Source organism: Sturnira hondurensis, unplaced genomic scaffold (assembly GCF_014824575.4).
Source record: "Sturnira hondurensis isolate 20B ecotype Veracruz unplaced genomic scaffold, ASM1482457v3 Scaffold0015509, whole genome shotgun sequence".
Lineage (NCBI taxonomy): Eukaryota > Metazoa > Chordata > Mammalia > Chiroptera > Phyllostomidae > Sturnira > Sturnira hondurensis.
In genome coordinates this window covers 10,463,083-10,481,230 of record NW_028088140.1, presented here as the reverse complement: position 1 = coordinate 10,481,230, position 18,148 = coordinate 10,463,083, and the positions used below count along the sequence as shown (strand labels likewise).

The following is an 18,148-nucleotide window of genomic DNA, read 5'->3' as shown; positions in this document are numbered from 1 at the left end:
TGTATACATAGGCCAGGGAATTTAACATTGTTTAGGAGTCCAACATTTATATATATCCGCCATATATTCCTATAGTCTACCTTTCCCCTAGTACCTTCAGTTAAACCTTTGGTAGTCCAGTTCCTTTGTTTTTTAGTCACCCATATGGCAATGCCTTGTCCTCTTTGTCAGTTTTCTTCCTTTGAAAAATAAAAGAAAGTCATACAAAAGTTATGTTGCCCTTGTAACTTGTCTGCACTGATTTAGCAATTCCTCCTGTAGACTTCCTTTGCTGCACTCTAGAGATCCAAACATCGATGAATGGTAATGAAGGAAGGTGGATGCTGTGGGCTGATCCAAAGCAAGAAGCTTAAGAAGCCATACTCACTCTTGAAACTAAGAATTGACATTCGATTCTACTACAATCCTCTTTTCCAAGTCTCCTAAGATTCCCTAAAGCCCATGTCACCGACCCAGGCACCCACCCTGATGTCCTGTTCTTCCCTGCCACCAGGCTGCCTGGGTAGAGGCCATCCCTCTGTCTTCCCCACTGATGCATGCATAGTGGGGTCTCTCACTTGCCTACTCAGTGTGAAGCTGCGGAAAGAGCAGTGCTTAGATCAGCAAAAGGGTCAGGTTTGAAGTCCAGCCCCTTGTCACTTGAGACTTGACACATTCCTTTGGCTTTTCAGCCTCAGTCTCTCTTTTTCTAAAATAAAAACAGCTAGCAACTATCTTACAGATGTCTTCCTCTAAAATGAGGCAGTGAACTGGAAAGGAGATAAAAGTAGAATACAGAGGCTGGGAGATCCAGGAAGAAGAGCAGCAAAGGGACTTTCCAGGGAGGCCCAAAATGGTGCCGGGAGACAGCTGATCACAGGGGTAGAGGCAGTTCAACTGGAGCAGTGGGCCTCAAACAGGGCGCATCAGGTGCTGGGTGCCATGACTCTGCCTCTGTAACCAGTTTTCAGTGAGTGAACTGCTGGAGGATGGGCTCCTGCAAAACAAGGGCCTAAAACAAGACAGAGGAAGACAGGAGACCCAGGAACAAGGAATGCATGTAGAAGAGTTGAAAATGCTGCAGCAGCCTGGACAGAAGTCACCCCCAGAGGAAGGGGTGAGACCCTGACAAGAGGTGTAGATGAGAAAAAAATGGGAAATTCATGGCCTTGGGAGAGATTGATTTGTGGAGAGTATGAGGAGCATTAGTAAGGTATTAGTTAGTAAAGCAGAGAATTATTGACTTTAAGAAAAAAAAAAGAGAGGAAATCATCAAGGTACATACACTAAATATTGAGCTGTGAATAACAGTTGCATGAGCAGAATAATGTGAATATTTAATGTAGATTTAACTGAAAGGTATAACTATTTTGGATATCTCAGTTAGTTAGAGCGACTTCTGGATACGCCACCCTTGTGGGTTTCATCCCTAGTCAGGGTGTATATAGGAATCAACCAAGGAATGCATACGAAAGTGGAACAACAAATCGATGTTTCTTTTTCTTTTTTCACAGACACACAAATAGTCATTTTATTATCATTCTTCAAACCATACATACAAATACACAGGCATATATACACAAATGCAAAATATGCTATTCATAAAATATAAAATATGTTATTCATAATATGTTTGCAGATGAACTGAAACAATGATTCATTTTGTAAATACTGAATAAAACCAGAGAGATGGTTAGGCTAAATACACTATAACTACATAGAAATTTAAATGACCTCTTTCACTGTAAAAGTTCAAGCTTGCCTTGATATAAGTCATATTTCTATACTAAACAGATGATACTTTGACACATTTGGGGATAAATTCTCATGTCACCGTGAGACTTGGACAGGGAGAATTATCTGTGAGGTTCATTTCATTAACTGAATAAATTTATCACAATGAAAACTTGAGTGTTTAGGGACTACCTCTCAATGATTAGATTGGTTTAAATTAATTCTTCAACAGTATGCAAAGAAAGGGAACAGCCCTTGTCAAATGAACTCATATTGATTGTAGAACTTTTCCCCTGTGTTCCATGCTCATTAAATCAGCTCCCAAATTCTAAGAGGCCCCACAGCAATGCCAGGATGCCATATTGAAATGCAGGATCAGGACAGTTTCAGAGTTTCTGCTTGTCCTGTTCAGCATGTGCTGGGGGCAGAGTAGGGCATTGAGGCTAATGAGGGGGAATCAAATACCACAAGCCCCTGGTATGGTGATCGTGGTCATCATTGCTATCGTTTGTATTAACTCATGAGGGGGTCCAAATGGATACACCATTTGATTGCTTAGCATTTGCATGTACTGTTCTGAGTTTTTTTATATGTTTGTGAAACATGTTTGCAGAAAACGCTAGCTCTTTTATTAAGATGTTATGTTTAAATGCTATTTTTTTTGTAAATTGAGGTAATGTCTGCAAAGTTGAGAGTGTATAATCACACATTCCTTGGCAGAAGTTAGATTACCCTTGAAAAGGAAATTTTACCATAGGATCTTAGGTGCCAATGAATGAACTCCAGGAGTTTTGTGAATCTACTAAAGCTGTAAGCAAAATTTTGAACGTGTCTAAGTTTTTTTTAAAGAGCTTATACTTTCCATAGATTTTATGAAGTCATCAATAAGATCTAGAAGAGTTTATAAAATGTCTCTAGAAAAATACATTGATATTCGTTTAATAAATTTTGTGTTGTAATACAAAAATTTGTATAAAACTCAAATGTTACCCCCAAAATCCCATGTGTGATTTAACTCAATATATATAATATAGTTCCATGACAAGTTTCTTCTTGAGTCACATGAACCAGGAAAAGTCAATAAAAATTTTTTGAAAGGAGCATAAGTGACAAATGGAAAGGTCTCAGTAACCTACATTACAGAATTTTTTGCTACCTGTAAACAGAAAAAAATGAATAAAATGTGGTCTGTATGCATGTTCGTGTAAAGGGAGAGGAGAACGGGGAAATTCAGAAAGAAAAAACGGGAAGAAAAGAGTTTCAAAAATTTAAAGCCTTGTGTACAATTTCTTTTCTACCCTTTTCTCTTTGATTTAATCTTCTGCTCTTTCTTGGGCTGATAAATGTTCATTTCTGCCTTCTGATTTTCTTTTGATCTTTTTTTTCATAAAAGAGATCCTGTGTGAACTCTTTGAAGAGAAGAGGGGTAGGAGAGGGAGGTAGTTGAACACCTGTGTATTTGAAAAGGGACATTAAGGCAAGGAGTTTGTGTGTAGACAACAGGAGGCTTTTTGACATAGTCCAGGATAGAGAAACTTTCATTTCCACCTTCTGTCAAGCCCCACACAGAAGAACCACCACCATCCAGACACACTCCAGAATTCTTCAGAGCCAAGACTCCACCCTTGTAATATTAATAAAAATGAAATGAATGGGACCCCCTTGCTGTACATTGGGCTAGCTATCATTTATTGATTACCAACTATATGTTTCTAGCTTCTTAAAAAGTATAAAGCTTCAGTTTGCTCAGCAACCCACAAATGCTTTGTTTATTGTCTCCAGATTACTGAAAAGGAAACCACAATTCTGAAGGTTAAATTGGCCAAATTCACATAACTGGTTGAAACTTGCTTACCTCTAAATTTATGTATTTTCACCACCTGTCCATGTGTTAGTAATTATAAGATACATTAGGGAAAAATGTACCTCAAAGGAAAGTTTGCTCTTATGAAAACATTTCTAATAAAGCCTTAAGAGAACTGAACTTACATAGTAGTCATCTTTTTAAAAATTAAGGTATAATTTCATACAGTAATACATACAAATCTTAAATGTATTGCTTGATTAGCTTTGAAAATTGTACACCCCATGTAGTTACCACCTTAATAGGGGTATAGACCATTCCTCCTACCTTAAAAATTTCCCATATGTTCACTTCTGATCTCTCCCTACCCCCACCCAGAAGCAGCAGCTGTTATGGTTTCTATCCCCACAGATTAGCGTTGACTACTATTTGGCTTTCTAAAAATGGAACCCTACAGTATGTATTTCTTTGTGTCTGGCTTTTATGGCTGAGCATAACGTTTTTTGAGATACATCTATTTTGTGTATTAGGAGTTAGCTCCATTTTACTTCTCAGTAATAATTATCTTTAAATGGATGATTAATATATGTTAGCAGGCTTCTTTCACATTATTATTAGTATCTTTGCAATGGAAAGAATTCTATATTTTGATTTTCTCATTTGTGTGTGGTGATCTTTCTTTCAGACAACACAGACCATAGCATTAAGATATGAAATATCTTCTTATCCCAGTCACTCCTCAGAATACTGTCAATATCCTGGGCCAGAACTGCTGGCACTAATTGATGGTCTCAGCTCCCCATTGTTGGTAATTAAGGCCATCTGCTTCAAACTGTTATCTTAGAGGGAAATGATCTCAGTTACAAGATAAACTTCTGTAAGTGTTATTGGACTAAAGGCGTCTGTTTGCCTGTGCACATCGAAGCCCAATAAGATACAAACAGGAGTTTGCAGCCAAGAAAGTAAGAGTTTATTAGTTGCTTAACTATACATAGAATCTCAAGATTGTTTTTTACAGACCTTCTACAACTTTCTTTTTATTGCATTTTTTCCATACCATGTATCTCCCTTATATTCCTGCCCCACCCCGAATCACCACACTGTTGTCCATGTCTGTGAGTCCTTTCTCCCTTTTGCTTAATCTCTCTACCCCCATCCCTGGCACATGGCTGTCATCTGCACTCCATCTATGAGCCTGTCTCTATTTTCCTTGTTAGTTCAGTTTGTTCCTTAGATTCCACATATGAGTGAGATCATATGGTATTTGTCTTTCTCTGACTGGCTTATTTCACTTAGCATAATGTTCTCCAGGTCCATCCATGCTGTCAAAAAAGGTAAAATTTTCCTCTTTCTTACGGCCAAGTAGTATTCCTTTGTGTAAATATCCCATAGTTGTTTTATCCATTCATTTACCGAGGGACACTTGGGCTTCTTCCATACCTTGGCAGTTGTAAATAATGCTGCAATAAACATAGGGGTGTTTATGTTCTTTCAGATTAGTATTCCAAGTTTCTTCAGATAAACTCCCAGAAGTAAAATTGCTGGGTCAAAAGACAGATCCATTTTTAATTTTTGAGGTATCTCCATACTGCTTTCCACAGTGTCTGCATCAATCTGCATTCCTACCAGCAATGCAGTGCAAAAGTATTTCCCTTTTTACACATCCTCACCAGCACTTGCTGTTTGTTGATTTATTGATAGACATTCTGACAGGTGTAAGGTGATATCTCATTGTGGTGTAATTTGTGTTTCTCTGATGATTAGTGACATTGAGCATCTTTTTACATGCCTATTGATCATCTGTATGTCTTCTTTGAAGAAGTGTCACTTCGGGTCCTTTGCCCATTATTTAATTGGATTGTTTGGTTTTTTTGGTGTTGAGTTTTGTAAGTTCTTTATACATTTTGGATATTAACTGCTTGTCAGATGTATTGTGAGTACATTCTCCCATTCTGCAAGTTGTCTTTTCATTTTGATGGTCTCCTTTTCTGTACAAAAACTTTAGTTTGATGTGGTCCCATTTGTTTATTTTTTCTTTTGTTTCCCTTGCCTGAGAAGATATATTCAATAAAAAATTTCTAAGGGCAATGTCCAAGATTTTGCTGCCTATGTTTTCTTCTAGGATTTTTTTATGGCTTGAGGTCTAACATTTAAGTCTTTGATTCATTTTGAATTTATTCTTATGAGTGGTATAAGAGGTAGTCCAGTTTCATTTTTCTGTATGTATCTGTCCAATTTTCCCAACACCATTCATTGAATAAACTATCTTTAACCAATTGTATGTGCTTACTTCCTCTGTTGAATATTAATTGACTGTGGAGGTGTGTGGGTTTACTTCTCGGCTGTCTATTCTGTTTCTTTGGTCTGTATGTCTGTTTTTATGCCAGTAATCAAAGCAGCATGGTACTAAATGTTTTTTTCTTTTTTAAATATATTTTATTGATTATGCTATTACAGCTGTCCTATTTCCCCCCTCTGCCCTGCACACCTCCTCCCACCTGCATTCCACCTCTTTAGTTCATGTCCAAGGGTCATACATATGAATTATTTGGCTTCTACATTTCCTATACTATTCTTACCCTCCCCCTGTCTATTTTCTATCTACCATTTATGCTTCTTATTCTCTGTACCTTTTTTCCCTTTCTCCTTCTCTGATTGCCCTGTTGCTAAACCCTTTATGTGATCTCCATTTCTGTGTTTCTGTTCCTGTTCTAGTTGTTTCTTTAGTTTGTTTTTTTAGGTGTAGTTGTTAATAATTGTGAGTTTGCTGTCATTTTACTGTACATGTTTTTATCTTCTTTTTCTTAGATAATTTCCTTTAACATTTCATATAATAAGGGCTTAGTGATGGTGAACTCCCTGAGCTTGACCTTTTCTGGGAAGCACTTTTTCTGCCCTTCCATTCTAAATGAAAGCTTTGCTGGATAGAGCAATCTTGGATGTAGGTCCTTGCCTTTCATGACTCAGAATACTTCTTTCCAGCCCCTTCTTGTCTGTAAGTTCTCTTTTGAGAAATCAGCTGACAGTCTTATGGACACTCCTTTGTAGGTAACTGTCTCTTTTTCTCTTGCTGCTTTTAAGATTCTCTCCTTCCGCCCTGGCTGGTGTAGCTCAGTGGATTGAGCGTGGGCCTGCGAACCACAAGATCGCGGTTTGATTCCCAGTCAGGGCACATACCTGGGTTGCAGGCCAGTCCCCAGCAGTGGACTCACGAGAGGCAACCATACATTGATATTTCTCTCCTTCCCTTCCCCTCTAAAGATAAATAAATAAAATATTTTAAAAATAATAAAAAAAGATTCTCTCCTTCATTTTAATTGTGGATAATGCAATTATGATGTGTCTTGGTGTGTTTCTCCTTAGGTCCATCTTCTTTGGCATTCTCTGAGCTTGCTGGATTTCCTGGACTTCCTGGAAGTCTATTTCTTTTGCCAGATTGGGGAAGTTCTCCTGTATTATTTGTTCAAATAAGTTTTCACTTTGTTGCTCTTCCTCCTCTCCTTCATATCACTATAATTCGGATGTTGGAATGTTTAATTATGTTCTGGAGGTTCCTAAGCCTCTCTTCATTTTTTGAATTCTTGTTTCTTCATTCTTTTCTTATTGGATATTTCTTTCTTCCTTCTGATCCATACCGTTGATTTGAGTCCCAGTTTCCCTCCCATCACTATTGGTTCCCTGTACATTTTCCTTCATTTCACTTAGCATAGCCTTCATTTTTTCATCTAATTTGTGACCATATTCAACCAATTCTGTGAGCATCCTAATCACCAGTATTTTGAACTCTGCATCTGATAGTTTGGCTATTTCTTCATCGCTTGGTTGTATTTTTTCTGGAGCTTTGATCTGTTCTTTCATTTGGGCCATTTTTTTTCCCTCCATGCACCTGCTACCATAGTTTGGGGTGGAGTGTTAGCTGTTCACCATGGTGGGATATCCCACATTGCTGCCTCATGAGGCTGTATGAAGGGAAGGGGTACAAGAGTGAACAATGGCTCTTGCTCCACTCTGCCGGTTTTCAGTCACTTCCCTAGCTACCCACAAGCAAAGTGGACTCTTCTGGTGCTGATTCCCATGTGGGTGGGGTTGTGTACATTCTAGGACCCTTTGGGTCTCTCCAACAAACTCTCCTATGAGGCTGGGAGTTTCTTCCATTTGAACCCTGGGTTGCAGGGTCTGTCTCATTACCCAGTTGCTCCTCCTGGTTTATCTGCACCAATGTGGCACCGCTGGCTCCACCAGGTGCTGCCTTGCTGGCCAGTTGCAGCCCTGCCAGCCCCTCTCCACAATCCGTTGACTTTCTGTGTCCTCCAGCCACCGCCTTGCTGCAAGTCCTCTCCCCTGGGCTGCCCTTCTCCACCCTTCCTACCGGTTTGAATTAATGTGTCTTCTATGACTTCTTGGTTGTCAGACTTCCATACAGTTCATTTTTCTGTCAGTTCTGGTTGTTTTTTGTTTTTGAATTGTTCTTATCCTTCTTTTGGTTGTGTGAGGAGGTACAGTTTGTCTACCTATGCCCCCATCTTGGCTGGAAGGTACTAAATGTTATTTTAAGTTGTTGCTGTAAATATATAGAAATGAAATAACTATCATATATTAATCTTTTATTCCTAATTGTATTCTAAAAAGTTCGTGCCTTCTTCCTGACCATGCAATCTTTTTAGATCTCAACTTTCTTTAGGTTTATTTATATCTTAAAACTTTGTCTGAAAAATTAATTAATTAATTTTTTAAAAACTTTGATTTTTGCCAGTACCATGCTGATTTGATTACTATGGCCTTATAGTATAGTTTGATATTAGATAATGTAATTCCTCCAAATTGTTCTTTCTCAGGATTGCTTTTGCCATGCAGGGCCTTTTGTGGTTTTATATAAATTTTTAAAATATTTGTTCTAGTTCTGTGAAATTTGTCATTGGAATCTTGATAGAAATTGCATTGAGTGTATAAGTTGCTTTGGATAGTATAGACATTTTAATGATGTTAATTCTCCCTATTCATAAGCACAGTATATGCTCCCACTTATTAGTATCTTCTTCTATTTATTTTTCAGTGTCTTATAATTTTCTGAGTACAGGTCTTTTATATCCTTGGTTAGATTTATTCCTAGGTATTTTATTCTTTTTGAAGCAATCATGAATAGAATGTTTTTCTTGATTTCCCTGTCTGATAGTTCATTATTGGCATATAAAAATGCAACTGATTTCTGAATATTAATTTTGTGTCCTGCTACTTAGCTTAATTCATTTATCATTTATAATAGTTTCCTGGTGGAATCTTTAGGGTTCTCCATGTACAGTATCATGTCATATGCAAATAAAGACAGTTGTGCTTCTTCATTTCCAATTTTGATGGAAATTTTTTATTTCTTCTTTTTATCTGATTGCTATGACTAGGTCTTCCAGTACTGCGTTGAATAGGAGAGGTGAAAGCAAACATCCCTGTCTTGTTCCCAATCTTAAAGGGAACATTTGTACTTTTTTCATGTTAAGTATGTCTCTGAGAGTGGATTTGTTACATATGGCCTTTATTATGTTTAGATATGTTCCATCTAGTCCCACTTTGTTCAGTGTATTTTTTCAATCACAAATGCGTGCTAAATTTTATTAAATGTTTTTTTGCATCTGATATGATCAATACTTGATTACGTTGTATGGTCTTTTTGATGTATTGCTGTATTCAGTTTGCCAATATTTTGTAGAGGATTTTAGCAAGTATGTGCATCAGGGAGATTAGCCTATAATTTTCTTTCTTTTTAGTGTTTTTGTCTGGTTTTGGAATTAGGATGATGCTGGTCTTGTAGTATGAGCTTGGGAGTCCTCTCTCCTCTTGTGTTGTTCGAAATAATTTGAGAAGGAGAGGTGTTTATTCTTCTTGGAATGTTTGGTGAAATTCACCTGTGAAGCCATACAGTTCAGGGCTTTTGTTTTTTGAGAAATTTTTAATTACTGCCTCAGTTTCACTAGGTGTAGTCTGTCTATTCAGATTCTCTGATTCTTACTGAATAAGTTTTGGAAAATTTAATGTTTCTAGAAAGTTATCCATTTCATCCAGGTTGTACGATTGTTGGCAGATAGTTGTTCATAATATTTTCTTACAATCCTTTGTATACTCTGGTGTCAGTTGTTATTTCTCCTCTTTCATTTCTGATTTTCTTTATTTGGGTTCTCTCTCTCTCTCTCTCTCTCTCTGATGAGTCTGGTCAATATTGTTTATCTTTTCCAAGAACCAGTGCTTGGATTCATTGATCTTTTATGTTGATTTTTTAGACTCTATTTCATTTATTTCTGCTGTGATCTTTTTTTAAACATGGTAATTACCTTTTTAAAAATCATTTTATTTATTTATTTTTAGAGAGAGGGGAAGGGAAGGAGAAAGAGTGGGAGAGAAACATCAATGTGTGGTTGCCTCTCACGTGTCCCCTACTGGAGACCTGGCCTGCAAACCAGGCGTGTGCCCTGACTGGGAATCAAACCAGAAACCCTTTGCTTCACAGGCCCATGCTCAATTCACTGAGCTACACCAGCCAGGGTTGCTCTCATCTTTTTTTATTTTCTTCCTTTGACTAACTTTGGGTTTTGTTTCTTGTTCTTTTTCACATTCCTTTAAGTGTAAAGTTAGATTGTTTATTTTTTAGCTTTCTCTTGTTTCTTGAAATAGGACTGTAATGCTGTGAATTTCCCCCTTAGGATTGCTTTTCTTGTGTCCCATAGATTTTGTGGTGTTGTGTTCTCATTTTCATTTCTTTCAAGTTATCTTTTGATTTCTTCCTCCATTTAATTTTTGATTCATTTATTGTTTAATAACATGTTATTTAGTTTCCATGTCTTTGTGTGCTTTCACTGTTCTTCTTGTGATTGTTTTCTACTTTCATAGCAGTGTGGTCAGAGAAGATGATTTATATGATTTCAATCTTCATAAATTTTTTGAGACTTGTTTTGTGTCCTAACATGTGGTCTATTCTAGAAAGTATTCCATGTGCACTTGAAAAGTATGTATATTCTGCTGCTTTGGGGTGAAATTTTCTGAAGATGTCATTTAAATATATTTGATCTATTGTGTTGTTTCAGGCTACTGTTCACTTGTTGATTTTCTTTCTGGAAGATCTCTCCATTGGAGTTAATGGGATGTTAAAATTCCCTACTTTGACTATATTTCTATTGATCTTTCCCTTTATGTACATCAAGATATACTTTACATATTTAGGTGCTCCTAGGTTGGGTGCATAAATGTTTATTAGGGTCATGTGCTCTTGTTGAATTGTTCCCTTTACCATTATGTAATGTCCTTTTTTGTCTCTTACTATAGCCTTGGTCTTAAAGTCTCTTTTGTTGAATATTAGTGTTGCTATCCCAGATTTTTCTCTTTGATTTTGCATGAAATATTGTTTCTCATCCCTTTACTTTTAGTCTGTGTGTATCTTTAGATCTGAAATGGGTCTCTTGGACACAGGATATATATGGGTCTTGTTTCTTATCCATTCAACTACCCTATGTCTTTTGTTGTTTGGAGCATTTAAACCATTACATTTAAGGTGATTGGTTTTTAAATATATTTTACAGTTGCCATTACAGTTGTTCTATTCCCCCCTTAAATCCCCTCTACCCTGCACATCCCCTCCCCCACTCTTCCCCCCTTTAGTTTATAACCACGTGTCTCAAGTTCTTTAGATTCTGTATTTCCCCTACTATTCTTGTCCTCCCCCCTATCTATTTTTTACCTACCATCTATGCTACTTATTTTCTGTCTTTTCTCCCCCCTTCTCCTCCTCCCACTCCCCTGTTGCTAGCCCTCCATGTGTTCTTCATTTCTATGGTTCCACTCCTGATCTAGCTGTCCTCTTGGTTTGCTTTTGTTTTAGGTGTGGTTGTTAATAACTGTGAGTTTGCTGTCCTTTCACTGTTCATATTTTTTATCTTCTTTTTTTAGATAAGTCCCTCCAACATTTCATATAATAAGGGCTTGGTGATGATGAACTCCTTGAATTTGATCTTATCTGAAAAGCACTTTATCTGCCCTTCCATTCTAAATGAAAGCTTTGCTGGGTAGAGCAGTCTTGGATGTAGGTCTTTGGATTTCATGACTTGGAATATTTCCTTCTAGCTCCTTCTTGCCTGTAAGGTCTCTTTTGAGAAATCCGCTGATAGTCTGATGGGAACTCGTTTGTAGGTAACTGTCCCCTTATCTCTCGCTGCTTCTAGGATTGTCTCCTTCATTTTAATCTTGGCTAATGTAATTATGATGTGCCTTGGTGTGTACCTCCTTGGGTCCACCTTCTTTGGGACTCTCTGAGCTTCCTGGATTTCCTGGAAGTCCATTTCCTTTGCCAGACTGGGGAAGTTCTCCTTTATTATTTGTTCAAATAAATTTTCCATTCATGGCTGTTTCTTTTCCCCTTCTGGTACCCCTATAATTCGGATGTTGAAACGTTTAAAGATGTCCTGGAGGTTCTTAAGCCTCTCCTCATTTTTTTGAATTCTTGTAACTTCACTTTTTCCTGTTTGGTCATTTCTTTCTTCCTTCTGGTCCACCCCCTTGATTTGAGTCCCTGTTTCCTTTCCATCACTATTGGTTTCCTGTGCATTTTCCCTCATTTCAATTAGTTTAGCCTTCATATGTTCCTCTAATTTGTGGCTAAAATCAACCAGTTCTGTGAGCATCCTGATCACCAGTATTTTGAACTGTGCATCTGATAGGTTGGCTATTTCTTGGTTGCTTTGAGTTATTGGCTCTGGGGCTTTGAGTTCTTCTTGAGCCATATTTTGTACTGTTCGTACCTGTTACATTTGAGGAGCAGAGCCTGAGGTGTTCACCAGGGCCAGGTGACTCAGTCGCTGGGTTGTGACTCTGTATGTGGGGGAAGGGCCAAAGGAAAGCAATGGCGGGCACCCTTTGCTTCCTCCCGCCACCACCGCATCCGCTCGATTTGTCCCACTGCTCGGGAATGTGCAATCGCAGTCAGTCACTGCTGGGTTCGTTGCTGGGGGCTGCATGGTCCATCTCATTTTTCACTCCCACCGTTCCGAGCCCTCACTGGGTCCGCCCGATGCAACCCCAGATGCCCAACCCTGGGCATCCCCAGGGATCTTTCCTGCCCAACCCTGCTCAGCTGCTGGCTCTGCCCCTCTTACCCCTCTGGTAGAACAGTTCTTTGTGGTTGGACTTCCATATAGTTCAATTTTCTGTTTTTGGCTGCGTCTTTGTTCTCCAAACCTTTGTTGTATTCAAACTTGGTTGTGGGAGAAGGCACAGTGTTTCTACCTACACCTCCATCTTGGCGGAAGTCTTAAGGTGATTATTAATAGATATATATTTATTGCCATTTTTATTTTTAAACTATTTTTCTCTGTATTTTTTCTTTTGCTTTTGCGTCTTTTCTTCTTAAAGCAAGCCATTTAACATTTTCCACAATACTGGTTTGCTGTTTGCAAACTCCTTTATCTTTTGCGCAAAGTGCTTTATTTCTCCTTCAGTTTTAAATGATAGCCTTGCTGGGTAAAGTAGACTTGAATATTTCATGCCAGTCCCTCCTGGCCTGAAATGTTTCTGTCAAGAAATCAGATGACAGTCTAATTGGAAGTCCCTTGTAGGTAAGTAACTGCTTTTCTCTTGTGGCTTGTAAGATTCTCTCTTTGTTTTTAGGCTTTTCCATTATAATTATGATGTGTCCTATGGTAGACCTCTTTAGATCCTTCTTGTTTGGGTCTCTCTGTGCTTCCTGAACTTGTGTGACTTGTCTCTTCACTACACTATGGAAGTTTTTGGTCATTATTTCTTTAAATAGGTTCTCATTCCCTTGCTCACTCTCTTCTGGTATTCCTAAGATGAGGTTGTTATTACGCTTCATGTTGCCTGAAAGTCTTCTTAAACTTTCCTCATTTTTTAAATTATTTTTTCTATTTTTACTCCATTTTATGCTCCTGCTCCCTTTGTTGAGTAGTAATTGACCATACAGACATGGGTTTATTTCTGGGCTCTCTATCCTATTCCACTGATCTATGTCTGTGTAATTATGCCAATACCAGCTGTTTTGATTACAGTGTCTTTATAATATAGTTTGATATCAGGGATTGTGATCTCTCCTATTTTGTTTTTCTTTCTCAAAATTGCTATGGGTTTTCAGGGTCATATATGGTTCCATATAAATTTTTGAAATGTTTGTTCTACACCTGTGATATATGTCATTGGTATTTTAATAGGGATTGTATTGAATCTATAAATTGCTTTGGATAGTATGGACATGTTGATGATGCTAATTTTTCCAATCCATGTACATGGCACATGCTTTCATTTAGTTGTGTCTTCCATAATTTTCTTTCTTCAATGTTGTGTAATTGTCTAGTACAACTAAAATATTTCATGCCAATCCCTCCTGGCCTGAAATGTTTCTGTCAAGAAATCAGATGACAGTCTAATTGGAGGTTCTTTGTAGGTAACTAACTGTTTTTCTCTTGCGGCTTGTAAGATTCTCTCCTTGTCTTTAAGCTTTACCATTGTAATTGTGATGTGTCTTAGGGTAGGCTTCTCTGAATCCTTCTTGTTTGGTACTCTCTGTGCTTCCTGAACAAAGAGGTCTTTTATCTCTTTGGTTAGGTTTATTGCTAAATACTTCATTTTTCTTGTTGCTGTACCAAGTGGGATTTCCCCCTCTAATTTCTGTTTCTGATATCTCATTGTTGGTATACAAAAAAACCTTCAATTTCTAAATATTGACTTTGTATTCCACTGTTTTGCCAAAGTCACTTACTTATTAGGTCGAGTAGTTTTTTTGGAGGCACCTATAAGGTTTTTTTTATGTACACTTTCATGTGATCTGCAAACTATGACAGTTTTTTGTTCTCCTTTCCAATCTGGATGCCTTTTATTTTTTTGTCTTAGCTGTGGCTAAAACAAGAAAAATACATTCCAATACTATGTTGAATTAAGTGGTGAAAGCAGACACCCTTGTCTTGTACTGGCAATTCCATTGCTGAGATTGTACCCTAAGAATCCTGAAACACCAATTCATAAGAACCTATACACCCTAATGTTCATAGCAGCATTATTTACAATAGACAAGTGCTGGAAACAGCCTACATGCCCATCAATAAATGAGTGGATCAAAAAACTGTGGTACATTTACATAATGGAATACTACACAGCAGAAAAAAGGATCTCCTACCTTTTGTGACAGCATGGATGGAACTGAAGAATACTATGCTAAGTGAAATAAGCCAGGCAGTGAAAGACAAATACCATATGATCTCAGCTATTAGTGGAACCTAATCAACAAAACAAACAAGGAAGCAAAAAATGGGCAGAGACATTGAAATAAAGAACAAACTGACAGTAACCAGGGGGGAAGGGGAAGGAGAATAATGGGGAAAGAACGGGAAGAGTTGTCAAGGAACATATATAAAGTTACCCGAAAACAAAGACAAAGGGGATAGGATTGACAGGGGAAGTGAGGGTACATGGGGTAGGGGAGGGTGATTGGGGGAAAGTGGGGACAACTGTGCTTGAATGACAGTAAAAAAATAAATTAAAAAAATAAAATTCTCTTTTCTTTTTGCTACTCTGCTTCAGTATTTTTTCTTTGTCTTCCAAATCACTGATTTGATCTTCTGCTCATCTAACCTATTATTTCTTTCTTCCAGTGTATCATTTATTTTAGATACTGCATTCTTTATTTCTGACTCCTCCTTTTTTATGGTTTCTCTGTCTTTTTTCATGTTGTTGAGTATCCTTATAATCATTACTTTACCTGGTCATAGATATCTGGTGTTTATATATCTATCTGTATCTGATAGATTGCTTGCCTCTATTTCATTTATATCTTCTTCTGGAGAATTTTCCTATCCTTTCTTTTGGAGCCTGTTTCTTTGTCTTCCCATTTGGGCTGCTTCTCAGTATTTGTTTCTATGTATTAGGTAGATCTGCACAGACTCTGGTGCAGACATATGTGAGATTCTGCCTGTGCCTGGCTCTGGTCAACCTGTTTGGAGCTCTCAGCAATCCACAGCTTGTGGCTCCCTCTGCTGGGCCTGGGTATGTGCAGAAAGAACCAGGTTGCACAGCATGACTGGCTTTTACCAGCACTGGGCCTGTGGGAGGGCCAGCTAATGTCTGAGTTCCCAGAGATCTTCCTTTGCTTGAAGGCTTTGTCACTGAAATAGCCTCCAGCTGTATGCAGTAGCCTGGCTTAAGCTACATTAGGTGGGGCAAGACTGTTACCTGTGGGTGGGGCTACTGCTTTTCCTCAGGCTAATGACACTTGGAGGTGAGTGTCTGCCTAAGTAAGAAAGATGGATCCTGCAGTGTGGGGGATGCCTCAGCACTGGAATCCTGGCAGCTGACCCTTCAGTTCTCACCCCAAAGCCACCAACTCCAGACTTTCCTCACAAGTCTCTAGTCCACTCTGCTCTCCCTCTGCTGGAGCTCAGGTAAGTGGCTGAAAACAAGATTTTTGTGAATTGGCCCTTTAAGAGGCTCTCTGAGTCTCTAGCCATCTCTTCTTGGTGGACAGAAACCCTGCTGATTTTCACAGCTGGATGTTATTTGTATTCCTTTAATGCTCTAGGCTAGGAAGCCTAGCTTTGGTTTCGTACCTCACACTTCTCAGTCCGAACCCTGGCCCTTCTTCCCTGGCCACTGAAATATCCCTCCAGAACTTCAGCTGCTGTCCATGGGAGTCCCGCCAGCCAACCCAGGCCTGCTCATTTCCTTCCAGTCTCAATGTGGTCACATGGTTTCTTCCATCTGTTCTTGGTTATATGGCTTTTCTCCAGCCAGTGTTCAGTTGGGTATTCAAGATGATTTTTCTTTACTTTAGTTGTAATTCAAGTTTGGTCCTGAGAGGAGGTTAGTGTAGCTTCCACCTACGCCTCCACCATCTTGGGTTCTATTAGTTATAATTTTGATGTCCTGTATTATACTGTCTTAAGTACTGAAGCTTTAAAGTAAGTTTTGAAATGGGATATGTGAGTTCTCCAACTTTTTTTTTCAAGATTGTTTTGGCTGTTCATTAGTCCCTTGCATTTCTGTATGGATTCTAGGATCATCTTCTTAATGATCAATTTGTACAAACTACGGCCTCTGGAGTTTTGATAAAAATTATGTCAAATCTGTAAGTCAATTTTTATAACATTGTCATCTTGACAATGCTAAGTCACTCGAGCCATTAATATGGAAAGCCTTTTTTTCACTTAACTCTCCTTTAAGTTCTTTCAACAATGTTTCATAGTTTTCAGTGTACAGTCTCGCACTATTCTGTAAATTTATTCCTATATATATTATTCCTTTTTATACTATTGTAAATGGAATTATTTTCTTAATTTCATTTGCAATTGATTGTTAGTATGCAAAAATATACTTTATTTTTGTGCATTTATTTTGTATCATATAATAGTATATACATTTGTTGAAATCAAAACATTAATATGTGGTTTTAAAAAAGATAAACAAAACTGGTTATTTGTAGAATGATATTGTTCTAATCACTGAAAATACTAAAGGATTATGTAATTTTACTGATTAACCAAGTCTTCTCTTCAAGAGAAAAGACTACAGTTGTTCAACAGAACACAACAGCACATAGCTAATGACTCTTGATGGAAAATAACTTCATTCAATATTGGTACTCTAAAGAGTAAAAATTACTCCCCAAATTAGTAACTATGGCAATAGAAGAGAGCACTAACTTTTATTCCCTTGATATTTACTTTGAGAGATCTCACAAACAAAAAGGTATTTGTGTTCTTATAAAAATACTGTCTCCGTCAATATTGGATTTGTGTCTGTCATAATCAATCAGCATCCAAGTCCCAGGATCTCCGTGCCCAGTATTTTTCTTTCTATTCTTCATATCTTGAGACCCCTTGAGAATGAATAGGGCATCTTTACTGTCTCTTCAACCACATCACAAATACCATGATTCTGCTGTTTGGGAACTATCAAGAGAAGTGTCAGTTATCAATCAAGCAGATAAGGCTCTTGTGGTACAGAACTTCTTGTGGATATTATTGTCTAGTTTTTTTAACTACTGAGATAGGCAGGTCTATCTCTTGTAGTTACTACTAAAACACATTTCATTTCTTCCAAAGACTTCTTGACATTAACAAATCTAATGAACACTTGGTACCCATGCAATGTTCCCCTTGACTTTTACAGCTTACACAGAAAGCACTGAGACTGGAACTGCTGGAGACACTGGTCTTTGAGCTTCTCTACATGGAATTAGAGGAAAGCAGACCAGATGAAATAAAATGGGGTGTAGGAGACCATTCTGCATGGCATGGGCCCAGCTCCCAGTGGAAAGCAAGGTCTGATACACAGGACCCACACCCACGGATAGGTTCTCCCATGCGAAATCAGGTCTGCAATGTACCTAGGCTGCTTTGAAACTTGCTTTTGCAAAAACTCCCTCTCCCTGAATTGAGGCAGAAAATATTTACTACAAAGTAACTTCCTAAAATCCATGCTAAACCTTCCAAGGATGAGTGTAACTGGTTCAACCACTTTTCCCTTTTCATTTGCAAATATCCTTCTTCCTTGATGTGATTAGCAGCATCAGTTCCTTTGTTTTCTATAAAAGGTAACCACCTAAAGTGAACCTGTGCATAGTAAATGAGGCTCATCATGTAATATGCCCAG

At 38.0% G+C, this 18,148-nt stretch overlaps 1 long non-coding RNA gene across 1 annotated transcript; it reads left to right on the top strand.

Annotated features, from left to right (window-relative positions):
* Positions 1-1,065: 1,065 nt before the first annotated feature.
* On the top strand, positions 1,066-17,937 carry LOC119000025 (uncharacterized). The gene is made up of 3 exons (XR_005069223.1): positions 1,066-1,077; positions 1,966-1,970; positions 17,887-17,937. It is a non-coding gene; the product is annotated as an uncharacterized LOC119000025 (long non-coding RNA).
* The last annotated feature ends 211 nt before the right edge of the window (positions 17,938-18,148 follow it).